At 46.4% G+C, this 25,174-nt stretch overlaps 1 protein-coding gene across 1 annotated transcript in view; it reads left to right on the top strand.

Moving 5' to 3' along the window:
- NXN (nucleoredoxin) overlaps positions 1-25,174 on the top strand; it is a 159,417-nt gene that overhangs the window by 94,874 nt on the left and 39,369 nt on the right. The gene's annotated exons all lie outside the window — the stretch shown is intronic.

Raw genomic sequence — 25,174 nt, 5'->3', positions numbered from 1 at the left:
GACTAGTCTCTAATATTAGAGCTCCTGGATGCCTGAGGGTTGTATACTCTTTGGTTAATGGTGGTTGTAAATATGCCTTCAGAATTATGGCGGTGAAGATCACCATGTTTCAATTCAAAGCATATATCAAAGTTGTAAAAGTGTGGGTGATTCCAGAGTATTTGCTTAGAAGGAACAATGATAGGAAAAGAGTAGAGGAAATCAAAAACAATGTCATGATTTACCTATGTAGCACTTTCTCCTTTCCTTTGGACTCATTTCTCCAGGTAATTTACAGAGCTGAGTATTTGAAATGAGGAGTCTTTTCTTAGTGGGTAGAGCTAGGGAACTAATGGTTTCCACTGAAATCTACATCTACTGATTATTCTTACGTCATCTTTCCATGGTATTAAGTTTAGATGTGGCAGAAACAGTGCTCAGTATTAAATGTGTGAAAGTGAACAGGGACAGAAACTTCTGCCAAAATGCCTCAAGAAGATGGTCCCATTTGCAGCTTAAAGCCGTTTTGGGTACTTTAGAGACCTCCTCTTCACTTTGTAATCTGGGTAGGTTCGAAGCCCTTGTTGGATCAGAGCAGAGATGTGGCAGGCAGCCCCCTGGAACCTGAAGTTCCCTCCCCAGGGCTTCCTGATCAGAGAGCACGAGCGGTGCCTGGTGAGTCAGAAGCTGGGACGCTTGCAGGAGCAGCTGCCGGGGTCTGTTCCGAATGGCCTCCTCGAGGCATTTTGGCCTTTGATGTAACCTGGTATGAGTAATGATTGCCTGCCCTTTAAAGAGAAACAGATTTGTGTTGGGAAGTTAACAGATAACGAAATAGAAAAAGATGCAAGAAGAGGAACTGCTTGGTGGATGGGGCTCGCCCAGGCCTCCAGGTTTATCTGTGAGAGGGCCAGCCTTGAGAGAGAGCACTGTGAGCATGGCCATTGCCTGGGCTTCTGCATGTGGGCTTCTGTGCGCTCTGAGTGTGTCACTTGTGCAGTGGTTTCTGAGATGAAAGGAAAGCCTCTTTTCCTCTTTGTCCTTTATGGACTTTTCCCAGCTGTACTCATTTACTCCTACAACCGTGTACTGGATGGCGCTAGGGCTACCGTGGTGGGGCTGTGGTTTCTGCTCTTGGTGCAAGTGCGAGCAGGAGACAGGTATGTGTGTGTTGGGATGGCGTTGGGTACACCATTGAGGGGCTCCTCACTCTGCTGGCCGGATGAGAGTTGAGAGAGATGAGATCAGGGAGGTTTACCAGAGATCTCACCAAGTCTTGAAGAAAGAGTAAGACTCAGATAAACGGGACAGGGAAGGGTAATTGAGATAGAGGGAATAGCATATGCAGAGGACAGAGGGAGGGGACTCCAAGGTACATATAGTTGTGAATGTTGAAGTATAAGGTCAGCAGTTGGAAAGAGTGATAGGAGCAAAAAATCTTATGTGGGAAAGTGCTGAAACTTCATCTTGAAGATGTCAGAAACGTTTTTAACATGAAATATGTGGTGTTTTTTTTTTAAATATTCACTTAGATGTATTTGCAGATTTTCTATTCTGTTCTATGAGTTTCCTGTGATGTACCAAAACCCACTGTATAGAGACTTTATGATAACTTTGAATAGCCAGCAGTACAAATCCTGCATTTTTATTCTATTTTTCAGGGCTTTACTGGCTATTCTTGACTGTTTTTTCCTGTGAACTTTAAAGCAAACCTGATGTTATTCTTTTGGGATCACTGTAACTGATCTACACTATTAACCTAGAAAGAACATATATCTCTGTGATGTTCCATGTTCTGATGGACTAACAGTATTCCTTTCCATTTTACAAGGTCATTTTTGTGTTTTTCTGTAGTTTTTTAAAAATGTTTATTTATTTTAGAGAGAGCAGGCATGTGCGAGCAGGGAGGAGGAGGACAGAGAGAGGGGGGACAGAGGATCTGAAGTAGGCTCTGTGCTGACAGCAGAGAGCCCAATGCAGGGCTCAAATTCACAAATCATGAGATCATGAACTGAGCTGAAGTCAGATACTTAACTGAGCCACCCAAGAGCCCCTTTCTGTAGTTTTCAAAAAGTTTTACTCATATAGGTCTTGCAAGAAACATGAAATGGTTTTAAACAGGTGTTTTTTGATAAGCCTGTAGATGGTCAGTGGGTAGGAGATGGAGGTAAGTGGTCTCAAGAATGGAGGCAGCGAGTCCACTGGAGATTTTGCCAGGGGTCCATCTAGGAGATGATACACAGGAAGCCCCACAAGCCTTGCCCACAACCTAAGTCACATGCCCCTGCCCCTGTGTCCCTCAAAATAGGTCAAGTTCCTGTAACTCTGAGGGTCTCTAATGACAAGACAGAGAGTCCTCATCCAGGACCTTCACTTACATTTTGACATATTCTGCATCTCCTTTGCAAGTTAATTGATTGCTCATATACTTGTTTAAACATTTGAATCTCCCAAATGAGGCTGTCTCTCTTTCTCTTTTTTTTTTTTTTTAAATCCTTCTCTTATTAATCACAAGTTTGAGATTATCCAGAAGGCCAAATTGCTCTTCTCCCAGCCTTTGAGAAAAAGTCTTTAGTGTCTTGTAGCTACACAGTTTCACTGGACTTTTCCTTCAACAAAGCGAGACTATACTTTTGTAGCCGTGCAAGCCCTACCCTGAGTATAACTTGAAGGACTGGAAAGAATTCCCTGGAGAAGCCAGAGAACTTGCTGACCAAGCTGGCATCAGTTTTCTTTCCTGTAAAATGTTTCCACTCAAATGTTCCGACTGCAGCCTGAGGCTGGCACTGGCTGAGGGTTTGCAGCACAGCAGTATTTGAATGCTGGCCTTGCCCTGACCCATGTTCAAATCATTTGTTTCACTAAGAGTATATATTTTGAGATAGCAAACTAGATTAGCTCACATCCAGAAGTTTAATTGCTAATTCGGTTAAAAAGTCTTCATTTGATAGGGTCTGGGCTGAGACTGAGAGCCTCCAAGGCTCTCCCCTTTTTTCTCTAATTATAAAAGCAGAGCTACATGTACATGGTTAAAAAATGTAAGCTGTACTAGAGGGTAAAACACAGGTGTAACTCAGTAACCACATGTCCTCCTCGAATAGGAGTAGATCCACGTACCTTTCTCTGTGTATTTATAAACACGCATATATGGATGGATAATGTCTGTCTCATTTACAGAAGAACCTTAAATTAAAAAATTAATTATGAAACTTGACAGTCTTTCCCTATCAGCACTTGCTGAACTGCCTCAGTCTTTGAAATACCGGCATTATATCCCATTGAATGCGTATAGCATAATTTACGTACCCAGACCCCTATAAATGGACATTATACCTCTCCCTTTGTCTTTTGCTATTTCAAATAATGGCTGTGATTAACATTCTTGCACACTCATGCATGCATATCTATAGAATAAATTTCTAGAACAGGAATTGCTAGGACAAAAGATAGGTACATTGTTAACTTGGATGACATTGCCAAAGCCCTTCGTGTAGGGGACAGAGCTGGGGCTGCCTGATAGAAAAGGTCTAACTTTAGCTGCTTGCAGCCGGCCTAAAATGCTGGCAGTTTCCTCTTCCCAGAAAATGTTGCTGCTCCCTAATACAGAGGCTGGAGGCAAACGCATTTACAAACTGTAAGGCAGCACCGGCGAGGAGCGTGAATGACATTTAGCAAGACAGATGACCTGTGGGGACCTCGGTTTTCTTGTCCGCTCCGTGTGGGCAAGATGATCTGTTTAGTCCCATGCCATGGTTTTATATAAACCCGGGGATGGTTCTAGTTCTGAGCCGTGGAAGCCAGGCCTCTGGGAAGGGCTTAAGCAGGAGATAAAATGCCAGAATCGGCCCTTCAGTTTCTAGCTCCTTTACCTTCTTCACCTCTCACAATTAACAAAGCGGGAAGGCTTCAGGGAATCTGGCCCTTCCCTGGGCGGCAGACAGGCTGAGCAGCTCCTGGGTCATCTATGTCTTCAGCAGATTTCATAACAGTTTGCTTAACTGTGCATCATCCTCTCTGCTCCTTTAATGCCAAATACATTCCTTAAGGAGGCCCTTTAATTAGAAGAACCTCAGAGTGAGGGCTGGGGTAATTATGGTTTCCGTTGCAATTAGCTTGGAAATTCTCTCCCGGTAGAAGTCTGGTAAAAAAGGGGAAAAAAAAATTCTGAGATGCTGGACCCGAGAATTATCTAGAGAGGTAAGAAATGCAAGATGAGTTCTTCCAAAGCTTCACATTCCTCTTGGTGTAACCGATGTTTATTAGAGAAAAACAGCCCGAACACCGGAGGCAGGCAGCCATTTATATGGCAGAGCTCCATTTGTTCCTCTGTTGTATTCCCTTCGTGGAGTCGACCCCACCCCCCGACCCCCTTTGAGGCTGGTGCCTTAGTCACACATTATACATGGAGCAGAGAACATGGAACAGTCCGACAGCGCTTTTGCACATTCAAGAACCAACAGCTTGAGGAAGAACCATCTTTAGATTCCCTGAGAAGGAAATGGATTAACATTTTCTCTCTGTACTCCCAGCCTTTCACTTTGGGAAATGTCAGACCTACAGAAAAGCTAAAGAATAAGATCATGAAAGTCCATCGTACGCCCCACACCTAAATTTACCTGTGGTGAACGTTTTGCTGCTGCTGGTGCTGCCGCGGGTCTGCGGATCTTGGTTTTAAGAACCTGTGACATAAACCTGTGGGGCACCTGGCTGGTTCAGTCGGTCAAGTGTCCAACTCCTGGTTTCAGCTCAGGTCACAATCTCATGGTTCGTGAGTTTGAGCCCTGCATTGGGCTCCTCGCTGACAGCTTGGGGCCTGCTTGGGATTCTCTCTCCCTGTCTCTCTCTGCCCCTTCCCCTGCTCTTACTCTCTCCCTAGCTCTCTCTCAAATAAACAAACCTTTAAAAAAAAAAAAACCTTTGGGGCATTTGGCTGGCTCAGTCAGTAGAGTATCCAACTCTGGATTTCAGGGTCATGAGTTCAAGCCCCACTTGGATGTAGAGCTTACTTATGAACCTGTGATATAAATCTGTACAGATATATGAGTGGTGGGTATTTTTTCCCCCAAACTATCTGAAAGTAGATTGTGTACATCATGATACTCCAAACATTTCAGTTATGTATCTCCTAAGAACAAGGATATTCTCTTCATAACGACAGTCTCATTATCATATCCAAAAAAATTTAACAGGAGTATATGATACATGATAGATCAGTTGTCTTCTAGAATTTTTCAGTCTGAATTTGTGCAATTGTTACCTCATGATTAGATTCAAGTCAGATATTTTTTTAAGTTTATTTATTTATTTTGTGAGAGAGAGAGAGAGAATGAATGAATGAATGAATGAATGAATGAATATCCCAAGCAGGCTCCACAATGTTAGCATGGAGCCCAATACGAGACTTGAACTCACCAACTGCAAGATCATGACCTGAGCTCAAACCAAGAGTTGGATGCTTAACTGACTGAGCCACCTAGATGCCTCTCAAGCATTTTTGTCAACAGTTCAGAGGTGATGGATACTTCCTATTGTATTTCACCAGGAGACGTGTCGTGGTTTTGTCCTGTTGTTAGTATATTAGTCCATTTGGGCGCCTATAACAAAAATACCATAGACTGGACGGCTTAAACAACAAAGCTTTATTTATCACAGTTCTGGAGGCCGAGAAGTCCCAGATCAAAGCGCTGGCGGGTCCTGTATCTGGTGAGACTCATGCCCTGGCTCATAGATGGCCTTGCTCTCGCTTCGTCCTCATGTGGCCAGAAGAAGCAAGTGAACTTTCTGGAGCCTCTTTTATAAGGGCATTGATCCCATTCATGAAGTCTCCACCTTTATGACCGAATCACCCCACAAAGGCCCCCACCTCCTAGTATGATCATGTTGGAGGTTAAGATTTCAACATCTATGAATTTGGAGAGCTAGAAACAGTCTGTAGCCACTGGTGATGCTGAGTTTAAACACTTGGTTAAAGTAAGGCCTGCCAGATCTCTCTGTCTGGTAAAGGCATTTTCTCACTCATAATTAGCAATAAATGCTATGATACTTTAGGACCATAAGAATATTCTGTCCCCACTAACTTGTTACCCAGTGGCTTTAGCATCTGTTGATACATTGATGGTCCTTGCCTACATTTTATGTTGGTCATTGCAGAATGATCTTTGCATTCTGACATGCCCACGTTTATTAGCTTGCAGTCTTTTAAAAAGAAGAGACCTTCGTGCCGCACCCCCTCCCCTTTTAGGATCACTTCAGACTCATGGATTTTTAAAGAGTTCAATTAATCTATTAACTTTGTTATTCCTTTTAATGCTCTAATCATCCCAAACCTGATAAATGGGAACCTTTTCAAGATGTCTCTCGGATCCTTTTAACACGTCCCCAACATTCTTTAAGTGTTTCCTTGCTGTGCTGGCATACAGAAAGGCACTCAGGTTCGACACGGGCTTTTCTTGCCCCAGTCTTATAATCAGCTGTTTTCTAAGAAACCCTGCTCCCTGTTGCTAGAGAAGTGGTATTTAGAAACCAAGGTGTGTGGGGTGCCTGGGTGGCTCAGTCAGTTAAGCATCCACAACTTCAGCTTTGGTCACGATCTCGCAGTTCATGAGTTTGAGCCCCATGTCTGGCTCTGTGTTGACAGCCCAGAGCCTGGAGACTGCTTTGGATTCTGTGCCTCTGTATCTCTTTGCCCCTCCCCCACTCGTGCTCTGTCTCTCTCAAAAATAGATAAACATTAAAAAGAGGAAAAAAAAAAAAAAAAAAAGAAACCAAGGTATCATGTATGCCCACTGCTAGGTGAGTCCCTTCTTCCAGACACTTCGAGTAGATACAACTAAGAAATTCACATGTTTCTTAAAATCTTGAGCTTATAGTGATATGTTCGATTCAGAACCAGCATCACAGGGCACTCCCTGACTTTCTCACTGCATATTTGCATCCCTCTTGTCCCACAGTGAGAACCCTGTCTGCAACTTTATAACACTGATAGGACCAACAATAAACCTACTAAGTAAAATTCAAGGTTTCTCTTCTTCTTTTTTTCTTTTTTTGACTACATCCAGGTAAGTGAACAGAGAACTGTATCCAGAAGTCACTTGGAATGACTTCGCTTTTTTTTTTAACCACAGATGATGTAACAATCATCATATACAGTTAGGTTCATATGTGTCTGTTCATATTCAACTTTAGGATTTGCTTTTTCTTCTCATGCTTTTTTTTTTAAGTTTATTCATTTTTTAACAATTTTTTAAAAATGTTTATTTTTTTGAGACAGAAAGAGACAGAGCATGAACGGGGGAGGGTCAGAGAGAGAAAGACAGAATCCGAAGCAGGCTCCAGGCTCTGAGCTGTCAGCACAGAGCCCGACGCGGGGCTCGAACTCATGGACCGTGAGATCATGACCTGAGCCGAAGTAGGACACTTAACCGACTGAGCCACCCAGGCGCCCCAAGTTTATTCATTTTTGAGAGAGAGAGACAGAATGTGAGCAGGGGAGGGGCAGAGAGGAAGAGGGAGACACAGAAACTAAAGCAAGTTCCAGGCTCTGAGCTGTCAGCACGGAGCCCGATGCGGGCTCAAACTCACAAACTGCGAGATCATGACCCGAGCTGAAGTCGAACGTTTAACCAGCTGAGCCACCCAGGCGCCCCTCTCATGCTTTTTCTTTGATTGTATTCTTCTGGCACATAAAAAATATTTACGTGGTCCAAACGTTACCTTCTGATTTATTCTTTCTGTCCTCCTGATTGCAAAACTGTACCTGTAGCTCTTCTTCACGCACCCCCCAGGAGTGGGGGAGGGGGGTGCTGGTTCTCAGGGTCGGCCATAACCAGAGGAGACCGATTCGGGACAGTGAAGTGTGGTGGTCCTCATCTCCCCCCCGCTCTGCTCATTTGCTTAGTTTTGTCTATTGCTTTGGTAATTGGTGTGAAAGGGCACAGCACTCTGTGGGAAGATAATTAACGGGTGATGGGGAGGACCTGAGGTACAGGCCTTTTAGATCGAATGAAGATGTCTGAGCTTGCTTTTGACAGTCTGTTTACTGGCCTTTGACAGAAGTGGGTCTGACGCTGGTACCCCCAGAGCAGATCTGGGATCTGTGAAACAGATTTTCACTAAGCAGATAAGTTGCTTCTCTGGCGGACCTTTGAGCACAGCTGTTGTTTTGTACTGGAGTCATTCGGGTTTCCCTTTCCTTTTCAGGCCACAGTATCTAGTTTTAATCCCCTCCTGCATCAGAGTTGCAGGGAACACATTTTTTCTGTAGAATAAACATCTTGGGGAAGTTAACTTTTCACATTTGTTGTTGTTCTTCACTTGACGTTAAGGAGCTTTTTATAAGCAATTAAAACTAAGAGAAAACCCAAACCAAAAATTCCCCTAAACTCCAAATGACCTCAGTAGGAATCTCTTGCAGTATTTCTGGTCTTAACTCCTTTGGTGAGTTGAGGGAGTGACTCTTTATCTCACTCTATTCGACAACTTTCTACTGTTGGTAAATGTGGATAAATCCATCTAATAGATTCCATTAAACATGGTTGTGGGGGTCAGACTGAGAAGAGTTAATCATAAAACTATAGCTGAACAGGAAGTTGGTTCTGAAAGTATTTCCTGGAATGGTTTGGTCTTTTTCTTGAGTGGTGAATGTTCTTGGTAATGAAACTCTCCCAGACTGTGAGGATGGGATGGCCTTTGAACCGGATCCTGCCAATATTAAATAATTTTGTCAGTTCTTCCTTGGAGGATGAAGCCTGATTTGATTATGTCAGGGTGCTCAGAACAAATAAGCTCTGAAAATTGACCACTGCCTGCTCTCAGCTAGATACAGGTTAAAAAGAGAAATGTGAGGTTTTCACTCGTATTTTCCGTATCTCGGTCATTCCAGTACCACCTTTGTGGTTTAGCCACGTCAGAATACCAGCTGTATTACCATTCATTTAATATTTTCCTTTAAATAAGCTCACTTTTAAACTTTGGCTTATACCGCTGTTAAAAAAGGAGATGAGCAGGTGCTAGAGAAATGTTAGTCACTTATTAACATCAAACTAAGACTTTTCCCCTAAAGTAATTGGGAGGACCGGAAGAAAATTGAAAAAGGAATAATGTTTGATTGCTATATGATTCAGTATTATTTAGTGGGGAATACTTCTGCCACCTGAAGAGTGACCTCCATCAGGTATGGATAAGGGATTCCACTTAGGGAAACATTGCCCGGTGACAGATTTTGACTGCCCTGGTGGTATTTGGGATGGTGAGAACCACTAATACAGATAGCTTTTATGTTCAAGTTTTTAGAATGTCCTTGAAAAGTGGGGGTTTCGTAGTAGTTGGCATAGATCTAAAAAACCCCTTATATCAGGGGCACCTGGGTGGCTCGGTCGGTTAAGCATCCAACTCTTAATCTCGGTTCAGGTCATGATCTCTTGATTTGTGGGATTGACACAAATCCACGCTGACAGCACAGAGCCTGCTTGGGATTCTCTCTCTCTCCCTCTCTCTCTTCCCCTCAAATAAATAAACTTAAAAAAAAAACAACAACAACCCTTATTTCAAATCAAGGCACTAGTGCTTCCTTTAGAAACAGAATATAGGCATACATATTCCAGTCCATGTTCAGAAAAGGAAGCATAAAATGTGGCAAGACAAAATAAGGTTCAAGGAATAAGATACATAAAATAGAAAATAAAAATAAGGAGAGGACAAAGTAGCATTTACAGTGAGACCAAGAATATGCGTCATGGTGATGTGTACAGCCTGCTCCATGGGAACGTGAAGGTTTACATATCCTGACAGCTAGTGTCACCTTGGTAAAGAAAGCCCTCGACAAATCCCTCACAGACTCTACCTAGCTTTGATCCTGGTTCCTGGTGAACTCGGTGTGATGGTAACCAAAGGAAGCAACTTGTCACTGGGGATTGGTGCTTCATTTACCAATCAACAAAAAGTTGGAAAGTGTCTACCAAAAACAATAACTTTGGCTTTTGGTGGTGTTGAGCCCTTTTGGCAACAATTAGCGAAATCAGTAGTCTATTTGAGGCGGCCAGCCTGCACCATAGGTTGGGAAAGAAGGCCTGTCTGTACTTTTTGTTCTAGAGGGGCGTGTGCCCAGCTCATCCAAAAGTAGCATCAGTTATTAGATCATTAGAAACAGGGGTGCCTGGGTGGCTCAGTCAGTTACAGCTTCAGCTCAGGTCATGATCTCACAGTTCATGAGTTCAAGCCCCGCGTCGGGCTCTGTGCTGACAGTTCAGAGCCTGGAGACTGCTTTGGATTCTGTGTCTCCCTCTCTTTCTGCCCCTCCCCTACTCACACTCTCTCTGTCTCTCAAAAATAAATAAACGTAATAAAAAAGAAACAAGTTACAAAGAAGAGAGGCTAGAATGGAAATCTGATCTGTTTGAAACCACTCCCTCAGGAGAACATTTCTGATTATGACTCATGAATGGTATTGGTGCAGACTCTGAATGAGCCTCAGTAGCCCAGGGTTGAGTTCATGACCCGCTCCTATCTGAAGAAGCAGAAGTCCATCAGAGCCACAGATATTCTGATGCTTTTGATGGATTTCTCTACCGAGTGGAGAAATGTGTAACAGGGGTGTGAGGTGACCTGCCCCTCATATCAAACACTGGCTTGAGAAATCCCGACTTACTAAGCAAATAGCTAAGCTGTACTCTCTGTCACCTCTTTACCCAGGGATGGGTGTGTCTCACCAGTAAGTCCCATTTTACTGTGGATGATGCGGTTGGGCCTTGCAGGCTGATTAGCTGGAGTGAACTTAGCCATCCAGCTGCCCGGCAGGGACAGCCCTGGAAATTGTGGAGCTTCTAGTCAGAGGCAAGTACTTAGCAAGACTAATGGAGCCGTATTTTAAGACCTGGTGGGTTCCCAGCCTAGAGTACGCCCGCCCCGCAATGACTTAAGATTCCCTTCCACGCAGTGCTTCCGGTCAGAATTCTGGAGGCAAGGACTTTAGTGAGAAAGCCAACCTGAGGGGGTTTAATGTTTGTTTTGTGCTCGCCAAAGCCTTGACTTTAGAATGTCCATCTCCTCTTACTTCGGGTTTTAGGCCATTTCTTTCTTCAGCCGTTATTGCAAAGAATTTTGGCAGATGCGGGGCTAGATTAGACCCCCTTATCTCCATCTGCCCTCAGGGACTGCTGTGGGGCTGCCTGTCTCAGATGACAGGAATCATTCTCTGCTGGTTTCGATTGAGTTCTCTGGCACACTGGATTTGATTTGTTGTAGCACATACATTTCCCCAGCCAAGGTACACAGAGTCTTTAGACTTAGAGGCTTGTTTTATGATTTTTTTCCCCCTAAACTTAATTTATTCTACATATCCCATGGCAGAGCTAAACATTTGTGGGTGTTTGGCTGCCAGAACTGGTGGGAGATCAGATGGGGCCGTGTCTATACTCGTTGAAGGATGGGAGGATTGCTTCCTTCTGGGACATATTTTCAGAGAGCATTGGACTAATTCAAACAAAACTTTTCAACAGACTCACTCATGAATAGAACTTGTGGGATAAATTGATCTTAGGGTAGCAAGTCAAGTTCTTACTTGCCTTAAAAATGCTATTTTGGACTCTGGGTAGAAAGTGATCCCTTCCCTCAGCTGGCATGCAACCCTGGGCATAGCTCTCCTGGATCTCCTTAGGGCACAGTGGGACCCAGGAGATTCAAGGGCTGAAACGAGCCGGGGAGGGGGACAAGGGAGGGGGGTCTGTGAAGGCTTTTAACCTCTCCTATGTGAGTATATGTACAGTTCTAACATTTTAACACTCCACTCAGGTGAGCACATGGAATCAGTTAAAAACCCATTCAACTAAAAAATACAACAACAATTAAGGTGCTGATTCCTGGCTGATTCATTTCATCAGCAAATATTTTTATTGTGTGCCGACTTTGTGCCTGGTACTGTGCCGGCCACTGGGCACAGTATCAGCCCTGTCCTGTGCAGGCCGTTGAGGATGACAGACATTATTTTGACAAGTCACACATATAATGAAAGTTGTTATCAGTGCTGTGAAGGAAGAACATTAGGACTTGGATGTATAATGGGGGACCTGGTCTAGACGGGGGTGGGGGGGGTGGTGAGGAGGGGAGTAGGCAGAGATGGCTCTCCTGAAGAAGACATTTGATCCGAGATCTCCAGGATGAGTAAGAAATACCGGCAGGTGGGGGTGGGGGGAGCGCCTGGGTTAAGTATCTGACTTTGGCTCAGGTCATGATCTCACAATTCGTGAGTTTGAGCCCCACGTCGGGCTCTGAGCTGATAGTGCAGAGCCTACTTAGGATTCTCTCTGTTTCCCTCTGTCTCTCAAAAAAATAAATAAACTTAGGAAGGAAGGGAGAAAGGAAAGAAGGAAGGAAGGAGGAAGGAAGGGAAGAAAGAAAAGAAAAGAAAAGAAAGAAAGAAAGAAAGAAAGAAAGAAAGAAAGAAACATATACACATATATGTGTGTGTGTGTATATATATATATGTATATGTATATATATGTATATATATACACACACACACACACACACACACACACACATATATATATCCGGGGGAAGGAGAAAACAGTTGGGGCAGAGAGACATATGTAAGAAAGAGCAGACAGGACTCAAACTTCAGTGGGTGTAAAAATTGTCTGGCAACTTTCTTAAAATTTATGTTTTTGCATCTCACCCTCAGAGGGTTAGAGTCAGTGGGTCAACAGTGGGGCCCAGAAATCTCTTATCACCCCAGGGGATTCTGATGCAGGTCTTTCTGGGGAAATGCTGCCTTAAACATGGTTGGTGAAACTCTTCAATTTGCAATTTTTATGTGACACAACTCCAGGCCTCCTTTGTAAAGGTGGAGACAGTTAGGTTTGGCATAAATGTAACTCAACTGCTCAGGAGACCTTGCCAACTTCCTGATCATGGTGAGTGTTATAAGTTTCCTTGATGGAGACACCACTTCTGTGGCCGAAGTGGGTTTTCCCTGATGGGGCTTGTGGGGAGGAAGTCATCGCGATGCCTCAGTGACCAGTGAGACTGAGCCAGCAGGGTTTCCTCCTTGGTGAAGAGCTTTCTGGAGGCAGTGGGGCCACAGCCAGCATGTAGGGGTGAGCTGGGCCCCCCTAGGTTCTCACCCCCTTTTCTCACCACTGCTTCCACTGGCACAGGACCTAAAGGAGTTTAAGGTGACAGGACTGTTACTGGGATCGGAGCCATTGATCAAACTACATCATGCTTTTTCCATCCTCTATTTCAAATTGCTGGTTCTATCAGGAGACAGTCTGGATGCACACTCCCTCTTTAACCCTCTGGAACCCTTGCTAACCTCCTTTCCAATAGAGAAAGCAGACCTCAGAGCCCTCTGCAGGCACCAGGGGCTGGATCAAGTTTAATAATTGTTTGGGTTTTGTTCTTTTTATTTTGACACATTCCTTCTATTTGGTGATACTGGTTTTCTACTTATAATAGCAATATAAAACTTCCTCTCAAGATAAATTTGTGTTTTGTTTGTTTTTTAAAGTCTATTTAGGGGCGCCTGGGTGGCTCAGTCGGTTAAGCATCCGACTCTTGATTTCGGCTCAGGTCATGATCTCGTACGCGGTTTGTGAGTTCGAGCCCGGTGTGGGGCTCTGAGTTGATAGCACAGAGACTGCTTGGGATTCTCTCTCTCTCCCTCTCCCTCTGCCCCTCACCCACTCAATCTCTCTCTCTCTCAAAATAAACAAACTTAAAAAAAATAAAATCTTTTTTAAAGAGTCTATTTAAAACAAATAAGAGTTAGGGGCACACATTGTCAGTGATATATGTGAACAACTGGGTTGGGGAAATCTGCACACTGGAAGGAGCCATCTGGATTTTCTAGGTCAGTCAATCTTCATAGCAGCTCTGTGAGACAAGAATGGTCATTTCCCCTAGTTTACAGCGGAGACATCTTTCTCACACAAGTGAAGCGATTTGGACAGCCTGGCCCACTTCACCGCTCTGCTCTCTCTGCCTGCTCTCCACTGTAACTGGGGGACACAGTGACCCCTGGGTCACTTCGGTGACCCCTCACCTTTCCTGCTTGCTCTGCCTCGTGCTTTCCGAGCATTTTCCCTTTCTGTCTGTGGCCCGGAGCTGCTCTCAGAGGGGCAGGCAGGGCTTCCTCCTACCCTTTGTCCTGGCCTCCGTCATTTCAGCCTGCAGAACTTGGGGTCTTCATTGTTGTGTCACCAAGGACAGAGCTCAGGGGCACTGGAATCCACTTGTTTGCTTTTGGACACACATGATTCTATGGGTGGTCTGGAGCCCAGTTTGAAGCTTGTTGACATCTAACAGTTCGGTTCTGGAAGAGGTTGACAGAAGATTACTGAGCTCTTGAAAACGGTCAGTGTGTCCCAGAAAGTCCGTGCTTCTTCTGGAGAATCACTTTGTGTGTGGTTTCTATTCAGAAGACCTCAGCAGCTTAAGTTTCCTCAGCAAGTGATTAGTGGCATATTCAAGGTCTGATTCACTGGGACATTTCTGTTCTGGAGGAGAAAGCCAGTCTGGTTGCAACCTCAGAAACTTTACACTTTCTGCCCCTTTGGGTTCTGTGGCACCAGTGGCTTCTAGGATCAGCCTGAAGGAAAGGTGCTAGTGCACCTAGGCTGGGAGCGTCCTCCGAGGGCAGCACCTCACCGAGTGGTCTTGGAAACAAAAAGTTGGTGGCGACTGGCCATGTCCGCTTCTGAATGTCATGAATGCTGTTAGACCTTGGGAATGTGCTGTAAAGGACATTGGGTTTTGTAAAAGTGGCCATTCGTCTTGTCTGTAGAAACCTCAGACTTTCTTCCCCTCGACTCAGCTCAGGGCAGCGTCTTCTGGAGCCAAAGAGAATGTAAAACCTTTCTGGAGGGAGAGCCACCCCTTTACCCGGGAACTCAATGCGGGGTGGCGAGGGGGCAAGTTTGACCCACAAGTTGGAGAGGCAGGCTGCTTTTTCACACGTCCACATAGAGTATTTTAGGCTCACGTTGGAGAAGTGAGGGCTTATTGTCAGGGCTGCTGGCTGGCAGAGAGCAAAGAGACACCTTTACAGCGGAGACAACTTTCTCACACACGTGAAGCGACTTGGACAGCCTGGCCAATTTGCTCTGTCACCTGAGGGGAGTCCTCTTGCTCCAGTCTCTGCATCCGTCGCCCTGAGTTTCCTCCTCAGGGTCCCAGGTTCCCGTGGGGACAGAAGAAGGATATATGAGAAAGGGATTTGGAAGGCTTCAGGGCATAACGCAGTTTTGCTTTCGAAGCAGTGAGGATTTCATGGTGTACGCGGGCCTTCCATGCACACATATCCACACATCTGGCTCAGTTAGGGGTTGTTTACGAGGACCAGAAATGCACTCAAGCTGGCATGAGCAGATTGGGTTAGGCTCTCAGAATACAGTTGTTAATCACACGGGCATCCAGATTCAGGAAATCGAGTTCAGCTGGGACACAGAGGACCAGAGCGGGATTCAGAATCCAGCCCTCTCGCCCTCCTCCTCGGGGGCTGCAGTTTCTCATTTGTGTCTCTGTTCTCTGCCATCTGTCTTCCTGACCGCCCTGTCTCTGTCAGCTTTGTTTCTCTCTGCTTGTCGCTGGTCCCGCAAGGCTACTCCTGCCTCCGCTTCGCCTCCACCGCCGTCTCCTCGGTGCTTCTCCACCTTTTCCGCATCCCTGCCACACTTAGAAAACGCTCATTGTTTGTCCCCTGGGATGAAGGCACAGGCAGCTTGCCCCCAGAGGCCAAGGACTAATGGAGGGTGTGGGGACTCCAGGTGTCCCAAGGGCTGAGAGGATCAGTAAGGCGCCTGCCTCTAACCTGTTTGTTGCACATTGGTTGGGAAGCTCTGACCTTACTGAATCTGTCTTTGTAGCCAATTTCTAAATTCCCAGGAGAGCGTATGATTGGCCTCAGATCAGATGCTCATACCTGCTGCAGTCACCTGTGGCCCGAGTTTGGTGCCCATGAAACAAACATGTCCCACTGTGGGGGTTGGGGATGTGGGGCAAGGACCAGCATCCCAGTGGAGTGTCCAAATAGCAAGCAGGTTCAGATACTTAACAGTCTGCTTTCCTCCCTCGAAGGCAAGGACCTTTGTCCTTAATCTCTATACCCCCACACCATCTGGCACAAATATTGCTAGGTTTTAATGCTCAATAAATGTCTCTTGATGAGTAACTGGCTAGCCGTATGCGTGCTGTAGGTCTGAAGTTGCGCTAAGCACCTGATCTATCTAGAAAACACTGTCATCTCCCCCACCCTCCGTGTCCTGTACTTGGACGCTGCTTCACCCCATTTCTCTAGCATTTATAGCAACCGGGGACATTCATGCCGTTTTCTCCTTTCTTGTTACCATCTGAAGTCTCAAACTGAGAGTAGTTAACCAGCGAGGCAGGCCGCCTGTGTTTCTTCTCAGTATGAAGCATTTGGAACCAATTGTGCGGTGGCCCCTTTGAGTTAGCTGTTTAGAAGTAAAACAACACACACTAATACTTCATTGTAAAAATGCCTTTCCGGCCAATATCTTGGACTTTTGTGTGTCTGTGGAAACGCCCATCCAAATTTCCTGCTTGATTTTTTTTCTTCGCAGCCAGGCATTAACCTGGCAAATACTACTACCCCCCCCCCTTTTTTTTTTTAATTCTGCTGGTGTGAAGCAAGTGGCAGAAGTTACCTTTTGGAGATCAGAGATCAGCACTCAGTAATTGGACATGAACCGTTGGTGGTTGACGTCCTATTGCGTGTGACAAGACAGCAGAGAACCTCTGCTTAATTAATAGTTTCATCTTAGACCCTTCCCTCACCCTGTTTTATAACAGCTTTATTTAGCAGAGAGATGTGAATCGACGTTTCTTTGTAAGAGTCCGGGAATATAATACTTTGTTCTGTGTTTACTCCCATATTTACTTCTATATAGGGTACGTGGCTCCTTTTCTCCTTATTCTGCATGAATCACTTGGATGCATAAATTCAAGGACATTTGTTTGCGGCTCTCCTACATCTGTCTTGAATTTCATCTTTTCCACCCTGTCTTCTACTTTCCAAACAATTTACCTCCCTCTTTCTCTCTCCCTGCTGTTATTTATTTCACCACGGACCCTTTCATTTCAAGAGTTGGCAGAGGGGACCAGTGCAAGCCACAGTCCATTTCTATATAAAGGCGTTGAGGAGCATGGTGATCACAGCTTCTTAGTATAGGACACGACTCCCCTCACTCGGGACACAGCTGGTCCATAGCAGTGTGGCCGAGGCTGGTTTCAGAGCCGCGGAGGAGCGTGCCGGGTTCCCAGTGAGGTAATGTCGTTCTCGTCATGGACCAATCCGGTCCAATTCACGGAGGACCTTCATGTGCCAGGCTCTGTGCAGAATGGTGCCTTATGACCGTCCTCTTTGATCTTTTTTTCCAGACTGGGAATTTCTCACATCATTGTAAATGTTTCCTTTCCTCCCCTTGTCATTTGGCCGGGGCTCAGTGGGCCTTCCTGAGGCAGGAAAATGGTAACAAGGGGTTTAACGGGGCACTTGGAAGGTTCTGCCAAGAAACAGAGCTTTCGTGCAGCCAGCGGAGGGCGGGGGGCAGGGGAGAACACAGCAAAAACACCCAATGTAATAACAATCAGGTAGGAAATTTGAAGGGGGCACTCTGCTGAGTGCTAATAGCTCCACTGTGGAACAGGTCTGGATGGCACTAAAATGATAAACATCTCTGTAATTCTCACAAACCACACTTTCTGCCCCTGTTTTCATTTCAAGAGTGGACGTGGAAACGCTCAGCTCGCCCTGCTGGCCTGTAAGTTTCAGCAAGGGGTTAGGAGGTGTTACACCATCACAGTCCTCATCTCCTGGAAACTGCGGGAAGCTTTGAGCCTGTTTGCCTGATTTCTTTTTGGAAGGCAACTTATTTAGTAGCTGTTTAGGGACCACGATGAATGTGTGAAAATAAAATGCCAGCTTGCTCGTTTTTCGTGCCACGTCTGTAGAGTCGAACGCGAGGAGCCAGTTAAGTGCCCTCTTTCTTGGCCTGAACATCTTCGTGGTCATCATCACTGATTGAGTTCCCACTGCATGCGAGGCACTGAGGATGCAAAAGCAGCACGAGATGTATTCCCCTGGAGGAATGCATCTGGTGAAGGGCATGTGAGCTGGTCTTTTGGTTTTGAGCCCCATGAAGATGACGGTGGTAGGATGGCATCTCCCTTCACGTCTCAAAACTCCCTTGTTGCCACAGGTCATGAAACCTGCCCCTTTCTCACTGGAGTTTTCCACCATGGTACCTGGTCCAGGAGCTCTGTCTAGTGCTGAGTTTGAGAGTTAATAGAAAATCAGAGCCTGGAGCTCCAAGGTCATAGCTTGTCAGCACCCCCAGAATGGAGGAGGCTGTCCTCAGGACCCACCCTGTGCTAACCCCATCTCAGTTGGGGGGGAAGGGGTTCTGTTTTCAGATGAAAAAGCCTTCTTAGCATGGATTTTTTTTTAAAACAAAATGAAAACCTTGCTGGCGTATTTTCTGTAAAGTCCTTTGGGTGGATTGGTTAGGGTGAATTGATGGTCTCTGTCACCTTCCAACTAAGGGCAGGGAGGGAAGAGAGAGATTCCCACCTTGACAGGGGACTTCCTGCAGCAGAACCCCACATCTACAAGGAGCGGTACCCTTTCTTCCAGAGTTCCTTTCTTTCCTTTTGGTTTTCTTTCAACCTTATGGGTCCTCTAACAATCTGGCGTGCAGACACTCAGAATAGATTTTTCTGTGCTATGAACTTAACATTCTGGGTTGAGCTTGGATGGCGACACATCTCTCAAAGGCGGTGGCAGATCAGGGATCCCAGCGTTCAAGTAAAAACACACTGCTCAGAGTGAATGTGGGCAAACTCGAGCTCTTTCCTGATTATATCAGCAGAGGGATGGATCCACAATGACACACGCCACAGAAACCCTATCTCTGCTCCCCCACCCTCACCCCCCAGGCCCCCTGAGTGATTGCCTTTGGAGCTGGAACATGGTCTCTCAGATTCCAGACCGACTCTGGCTCCTTGTCCTGTGTCATGGGCAAACTCCCAGCCACTTTAATCCTTCTCTCTCTACAGCATTTGGCCCTGGTCTGTTATTACTAGCCACCCTCTTACAATTCCAAACCACTGTGCCCAGTAGAGGTTTTTATACCAGATGGGGCTTTAGGAAATCCCTCTGTCAGCTTGTGAGAGCTGAGGCACGGGGAAACAGAACAGCCTTTCCCTCCGTCTGTGGTGTCGGCCAGAAAGAACTTGGCAGCCATATGTCGCTTTGTACTCCCAACAAACTGCTCATCTCCTGGCTTGTTGAGTCATTAGGGCAGGAAGTTGTACAGCATAGTCAACGAACCTCTTTAATTAGCGTTACACATGGTACCAGGTTCCAAGTGTTCAGGAACGGGATTCTCTCAGGCCACAGGGAGCTAGAGTGATTGGGAGATACTTTGGGGAAAAGAGAAATATTTTGCATTTCAGCAGTTTCAAAAGGCTGAGAAGAAAATATTTACATTTTTGCCTTTGTGTTTGTGGGCATCGTTGCGAACCTTAATAATTTGTTGTTGTTGTTGTTGTTGACTGAAGCTGATCTGAAGGTGCAGCTTTCTTTTTCTTTTTTCCTTTTTTCTGTTTTTTAATGTTTATTTTTGAGAGAGAGAGAGAGAGAGAGAGAGAGAGAGAGGGAGGGAGGGAGAGGGAGAGACAGAGCATGAGTGGGGGAGGGGCAGAGAGAGGGAGACACAGAACCCGAAGCAGGCTCCAGGCTCTGAGCTGTCAGCACAGAGCCCGATGTGGGGCTTGAAGTCACAAACTACGAGATCATGACCTAAGCAGAAGTCGGACATTTAACCAACTGAGCCACCCAGGTGCCCCCCGAAGGTACAACTTTCTGAAAGGAAGTTTAGTGGCAGAGTCTCTTGGTGAGTGACCCCTGAGAAGGAAGGAGGAGGAAGAGGCAGCCACCGGGGTTTTGGAATGTGCTTTAGTTCCCTGCCGGCTTCTTCCATTGCTGGTTGCACAGAGCACGTGGCTTCTTTCCTATGCTCACTTTTCATCCTTGCCAGCAACCCACTACTCTGTCACCAGAATCCCAAGACTGCAGCCCACTGCCGCTAGACCCAGGTCTCCAAGCCACAGGGAATGCCACGTTTTTAGTTTTTAGTTTCTCATGCCCACCAGCATGGCCACCACGTGTCTCTGGCCTCTTGTGTCTCTGCCTTGTGTCTTGTGTCTCGTGTCTCTGGTGGCCGTGTGCATTTCTTTTCTTTTTTAAAAAATGTTTATTTATTTATTTTGAGAGGGAGGGAGGGAGGGAAGAAGGGAGGGGCAGAGAGAGAGAGAGAAAGAGAATCCCAAGCAGGCTCTGCGCTGACAGCCCTGGTGTGGGACTCGAACTCATAAACAGTGAGATCATGACCTGAACTGAAGTCAGGAGTTGAACGCTTAACCGACTAAGCCACCCAGGTGCCCCTCTGTCGTGTGCATTTCTTAGTTGAGTTCTCTCACTCCACAGACTGGATGCTAGTTTGGAAAATGTCTTCATTTCCATGAAGAAGGGGAGCTGTTGCCCCCACCCCCACCCCTCAAGTCGTTGTTGGGGAGGTAGAGACTCCTCTGCTCATCCCTTCCTTTGTCGGGCTTGATCTGCTTACCTACCTTCTGGCAGGAGTTCTCTTGTGGAATATTCTGTACTTACTCATATTGATTTGTGTGGGTCATCCTGGGTCCCAGCCCTGGTAGGGACCAGTGGCGCTATCGTGTCCTGATCACCACAGTCACTGCTGGGGACATGCTCTTATGGTCTGACCATGTGCCGGGCCCATTGCCCCCCTGATGGGCTGTCTGCTGTAAAACCGGAAGGGCACACGTTAGAAGTGTTCTCCTGTGAGCGCTTGCCGTGTGCCGGGGGCAGTTCTGAGCACGTGTGCTATCCTCCCACCAGCCCTAGGAGATAGGCACCATGGAACCATTTTGCGATTGAAGAGATTGAGGCTTGGAGAGGCAAAGTCATTTGCCCGAGGTGGCAGGGCCAGGGTTCAGACCCACACTGTCTGCCCCCAGAGCCCGTGCTCTTGCCCGCTGCACTGCTTCCTGCCCTGATGCAGTGAGGATGTGACACTGCCAGAATGCAGCCAGCCCCTTGGAGAAAGGATTAAAGGGTAGTGGTGGTTTTGTGCCCCACCTGGTAGAAGAGAGCGTGCAGCCCTTTGTCCCGGGAATCGGCAGTGTGTCGAACAGCACTCTACAGTCACAGGGTAAGACGGAAGCATAGCATGCTGTTTGACTGGTGAGGTGTGTGGCACAGGGCTGGCTGCTGATGGAGATGGACATCTCTCGGCTAAAGAGATAGAAGGAAGCAGCAGATACCAGACCCGACACCTCTCCTGCCAGGCGCACAGTGATTTCTGTTGGAAAAGAATATCTCGCAAAGCAAAGTGAGGCTCTTCAGAACTCAAGATGTCCGCACACCAGCAGTGAGACACTGGCTCGTCGGGTTGTCTCCTGGCCCCCGTTCCTCTATCTGTGGGCATCCCAAATGATACAAGGCCCAAGAAGTCATTTCTTCCACCAGAATGGGAACGTGCAGCTGACGTGGGTGCTAAACAGGAGTTAGAGGGTCACCACATTCTTCTACTTAGCATCAGAGAAATGGCAGTATTCTAACATCTATTGAACACTTACTAGGCAGCATTCTGAGAACCGTACATATTGTTTTTTAGTTGTTTTGAATGTTTATTTATTTTTGAGAGAGAGAGCGTGCAAGCAGGGGAGGAGCAGAGAGAGAGGGAGACACAGAATGCGAAGCAGGATCTAGGCTCTGAGCTATCGGCACAGAGCCTGACGCCGGGCTCCAACCCACAGAGTGCGAGATCACGACCTGAGCTGAGGTCAGATGCTCAACTGACTGAGCCACCCAGGCGCCCCAAGAATTTATTAATATATATATTAATATATATTGATTAATATATTAATTAATATATTAATTCAGGGAGTTCTCACAGCAACAGTATGATGGCAGGTATTATCCTTATTTTATTCATGAGACAGTTGAGGCTCTTGAGAAGTGAACTAACTTGCCCCAGGCCCCCCCGGCTGATACATAGCAGGGTTGGGACTTGAACCCAGGCAGCCTGGCTCCAGAACCATGTTCTTAACCATTTTACCTATACCATACACTGCCTTCCACCAAAAGCATTGACTGAAGATTTGACTGACCAATAAGGTCAAACTCAGCCACCAGCTGTTGGTTCTTGTGACCACCCCGATTTGGAATGAAGGGGTGGGTGTGTTCAGCATACAGAACCAGCCCCAGCACATTCCCTAAACTAGATGGAGCCAGTCTCCTTTCTTCTTTTTTGATCCTTGATCCTGGCAGTTGCCATGATCTGTCCCATCCCTGTACATAAGTAGTCATGGTTCCAACTTTTTTTTTTGAATTGCAGTAAGATAGATAAAGCATACCATTTGTCATTTTAACCATTTTTCTCTTGTGAACTGTAAGATTCCTGAAGGCAGGCATGGTATTTCGCCCCCTTCATATCTTCCTGCGGCACTTTGAGTAATGTTGTAAGAAAATGACACCTAACATCAGATCGTATAGCCCGGCTGGGTCAGCTATCCATCCGCTGGAAAACTTACTGTTCTGACATTTAAAGAAATGAAGAATAAATTTTTAATGTCCCTTCTACCCAGTCTCTTTTGTTATTTTTTTTTAAGTTTATTTATTTATTTTGAGAGAGAGAGAGAGAGAGAGCATGAGCAGGGGAGGGACAGAGAGAATCCCAAGCAGGGTCTGCACTGTCAGTGCAGAGCCCCACATGGGGCTCCACCCCACGAACTGTGAGATCATGACCTGAGCCAGAATCAAGAGTCGGATGCCTAACCAACTGAGCCACCCAGGCACCCCTTCTTTTTCGTTTAGTATAGCCTGGAGTGGCAGAGATGAACTCGGATGGATGGTGTGTGGTGTATGTAATGTGTGGCTCCTTTGCCTGCAGGAAGCAGAGTGTACGTGTTCTTTTCCAAACCTCACCCTTGGGGCACAGGCCCTCTTTCTGAAGCAACTACAGTGAAGGGAGAATTGATGGTCATTCCGGCTTTGTTAAGTGCAAATCCATAAGGAGGGCTTTGGTTTCTCATGATCAGCCTGGCCCTGCTCACTTTCACCTCTTCCTTGGCCTTGTCTGCTGGTTGGTTCCCTGTGTTGGCTTCAGGCAGAGGAGAGATGGGAAGGTGAGGTGGATGGGGGAATCGAAGGTCCTGTCCGAGAAAGGGAGAAGAGCTCGAATTCCACCAGCACTTGCTTTGAGCAATTGATGCTCCAATTTAAAGAGCCTTCTGGGCCCCCCGCTATCCCAAGGAACGGGGAAGAGTCTTGGCGATAAGGAAGCCCTTTGAATGGCTGCGTTTGATTGCTTAGCTAGCCATCCATTCTGGCTGTCCCCTCGACAGTTTTTCCTCTCTCCCTTCCTTCCATTCATTCATTCTTCCATTTGTCCACCCATCATTCACTGAACACATAACGTGTGCCAAGCACTGTACTTGGCAAACCAACAGCTAGCTGTACCGGGCTAAAATTTCAGCCACAGGACAGATCACACTAGAATCATGCCTCAGAAGCAAGATTTGGTCTTAACTCTGGGACAAGGTCCTGTTGGGGCACTTAGAGTGATTCTGAGCTAGCAGTAGCAATGATGACAACAATAATAATAGATATTAATCGTAGCAGGTAGCTGACTATAATAATGTAGTACCTAGTCTATGCCAGGCTCTATTCTAAGCACATATCTAAATCTTTACAACATCCAATGAAGTGTATGTACTGTTAATCCCATTGTACAGGTGAGAAAACCAAGAGAGAAGTTAGGTACCTTTCTGAGGACACCAACTAGCAGGTGACCAAAGCAGAATTAGATCTGGGCCAGCCTGGCTCCAGAGCCTATGCTAAGTAACCTCTGGCGTTATGTTTTCAGGGCACCTGGGTGTCTCATTCCGGGAGTCTGACTCTTGATTTTGGCTCAGATCATGATCTCACAGTTCGCAGGGATCGAGCCCCTCATTGGACCATGGGCTGACAGCGCAGAACCTGCTTGAGATTCTCTGCCCCTCTCCTACTCGCACACACACGTGCGCATGGTCTCTCTCTCTCTCTCTCTTTCCCCCCCACCCCCCGAAAATAAAATAAACTTAAAAACAAAGACTCTGTTTATGATGATGATGTTGACTGTGGTCAGCATTCGGTGGAAGGGCAGGGGTAAGTCTTGCTTGAGACAGCCGCGCTGACCTTGCCGACGAGCTTGCTGATGAATCTTACATCTGTGTTAGCTTTGGCTTGATCCCATAGATTTGCAGCAGCTGTTGAGAAATAAAAACTTGGACCCCCAGTCAAGTGCGAGACCCAGTCCTCGGAATGAGAGGCAGATTCTGAGTCACCCTCCGGAGTTGGGGCTTCTCGGAAATCACCAGGTTGCATTTCCCTGTGGCATCTGTGGGTGCTGACGAATCCCCATGGTGTTTCAGATTAGCTTGGCTTTGTAGTGTGCATTTTTACAGTTTACCAGCTCCCAGTCCTGTCCCTTTTGATATTTGCTTCATTGTTCCGTGGATCACTAGAGAAGTGTTTCTGGCCGGCATTCCTAGGATGATCGCTCCAACCACAGCCTTCAGAGTCGCTAACCAGAACCAGCCGCCAGGCCGAGGAATGGGAACTCTCAAGTAACTCAATAGTCCGCTCTGTCATCCTTTTTGATTTTTGCCAAGTTGAGCTAATATTGTCTCCTCTTCTTTTTTTTCCATTTCGTCTTTGCTGCCTTGCTTCTGAATCTGGCACGCTAATTATAAGCACTTAGATCTCTAAGCTTAGAGGGTTTGCTGTGACCTATTCTGCCTGAGTTACCTGGCCTTTGGGCAGCTCTGAAGGGAGGTGGCACAGCCAGTCTGACTGTTGTCAATGTGAACTCTGAGTGGATGTTTGGCCGGATGGTCACTGGAGGGGGAGCAGGCACTGGAAGTCAAAGTCACTCGGTTGTCCCCAGCTGCAGCAGTGCCAGCCAGGGAGGTCCTTTTAAAGTGCTGAGGTTGGGGTGCCTGGGTGGGTCTGTCTGTTAAGCGACTCTCGGTTTTGGCTCAGGTCATGATCTCCCAGTTCGTGGGTTCAAGCCCCGCATCAGGCTCTGCGCTGACAGTGCTGAGCCTGCTTGGGATT

Source organism: Prionailurus viverrinus, chromosome E1 (genome assembly GCF_022837055.1).
Source record: "Prionailurus viverrinus isolate Anna chromosome E1, UM_Priviv_1.0, whole genome shotgun sequence".
NCBI lineage: Eukaryota > Metazoa > Chordata > Mammalia > Carnivora > Felidae > Prionailurus > Prionailurus viverrinus.
The sequence above is the reverse complement of the archived record's forward strand: the minus strand, read 5'-3'. Positions and strand labels throughout refer to the sequence as shown.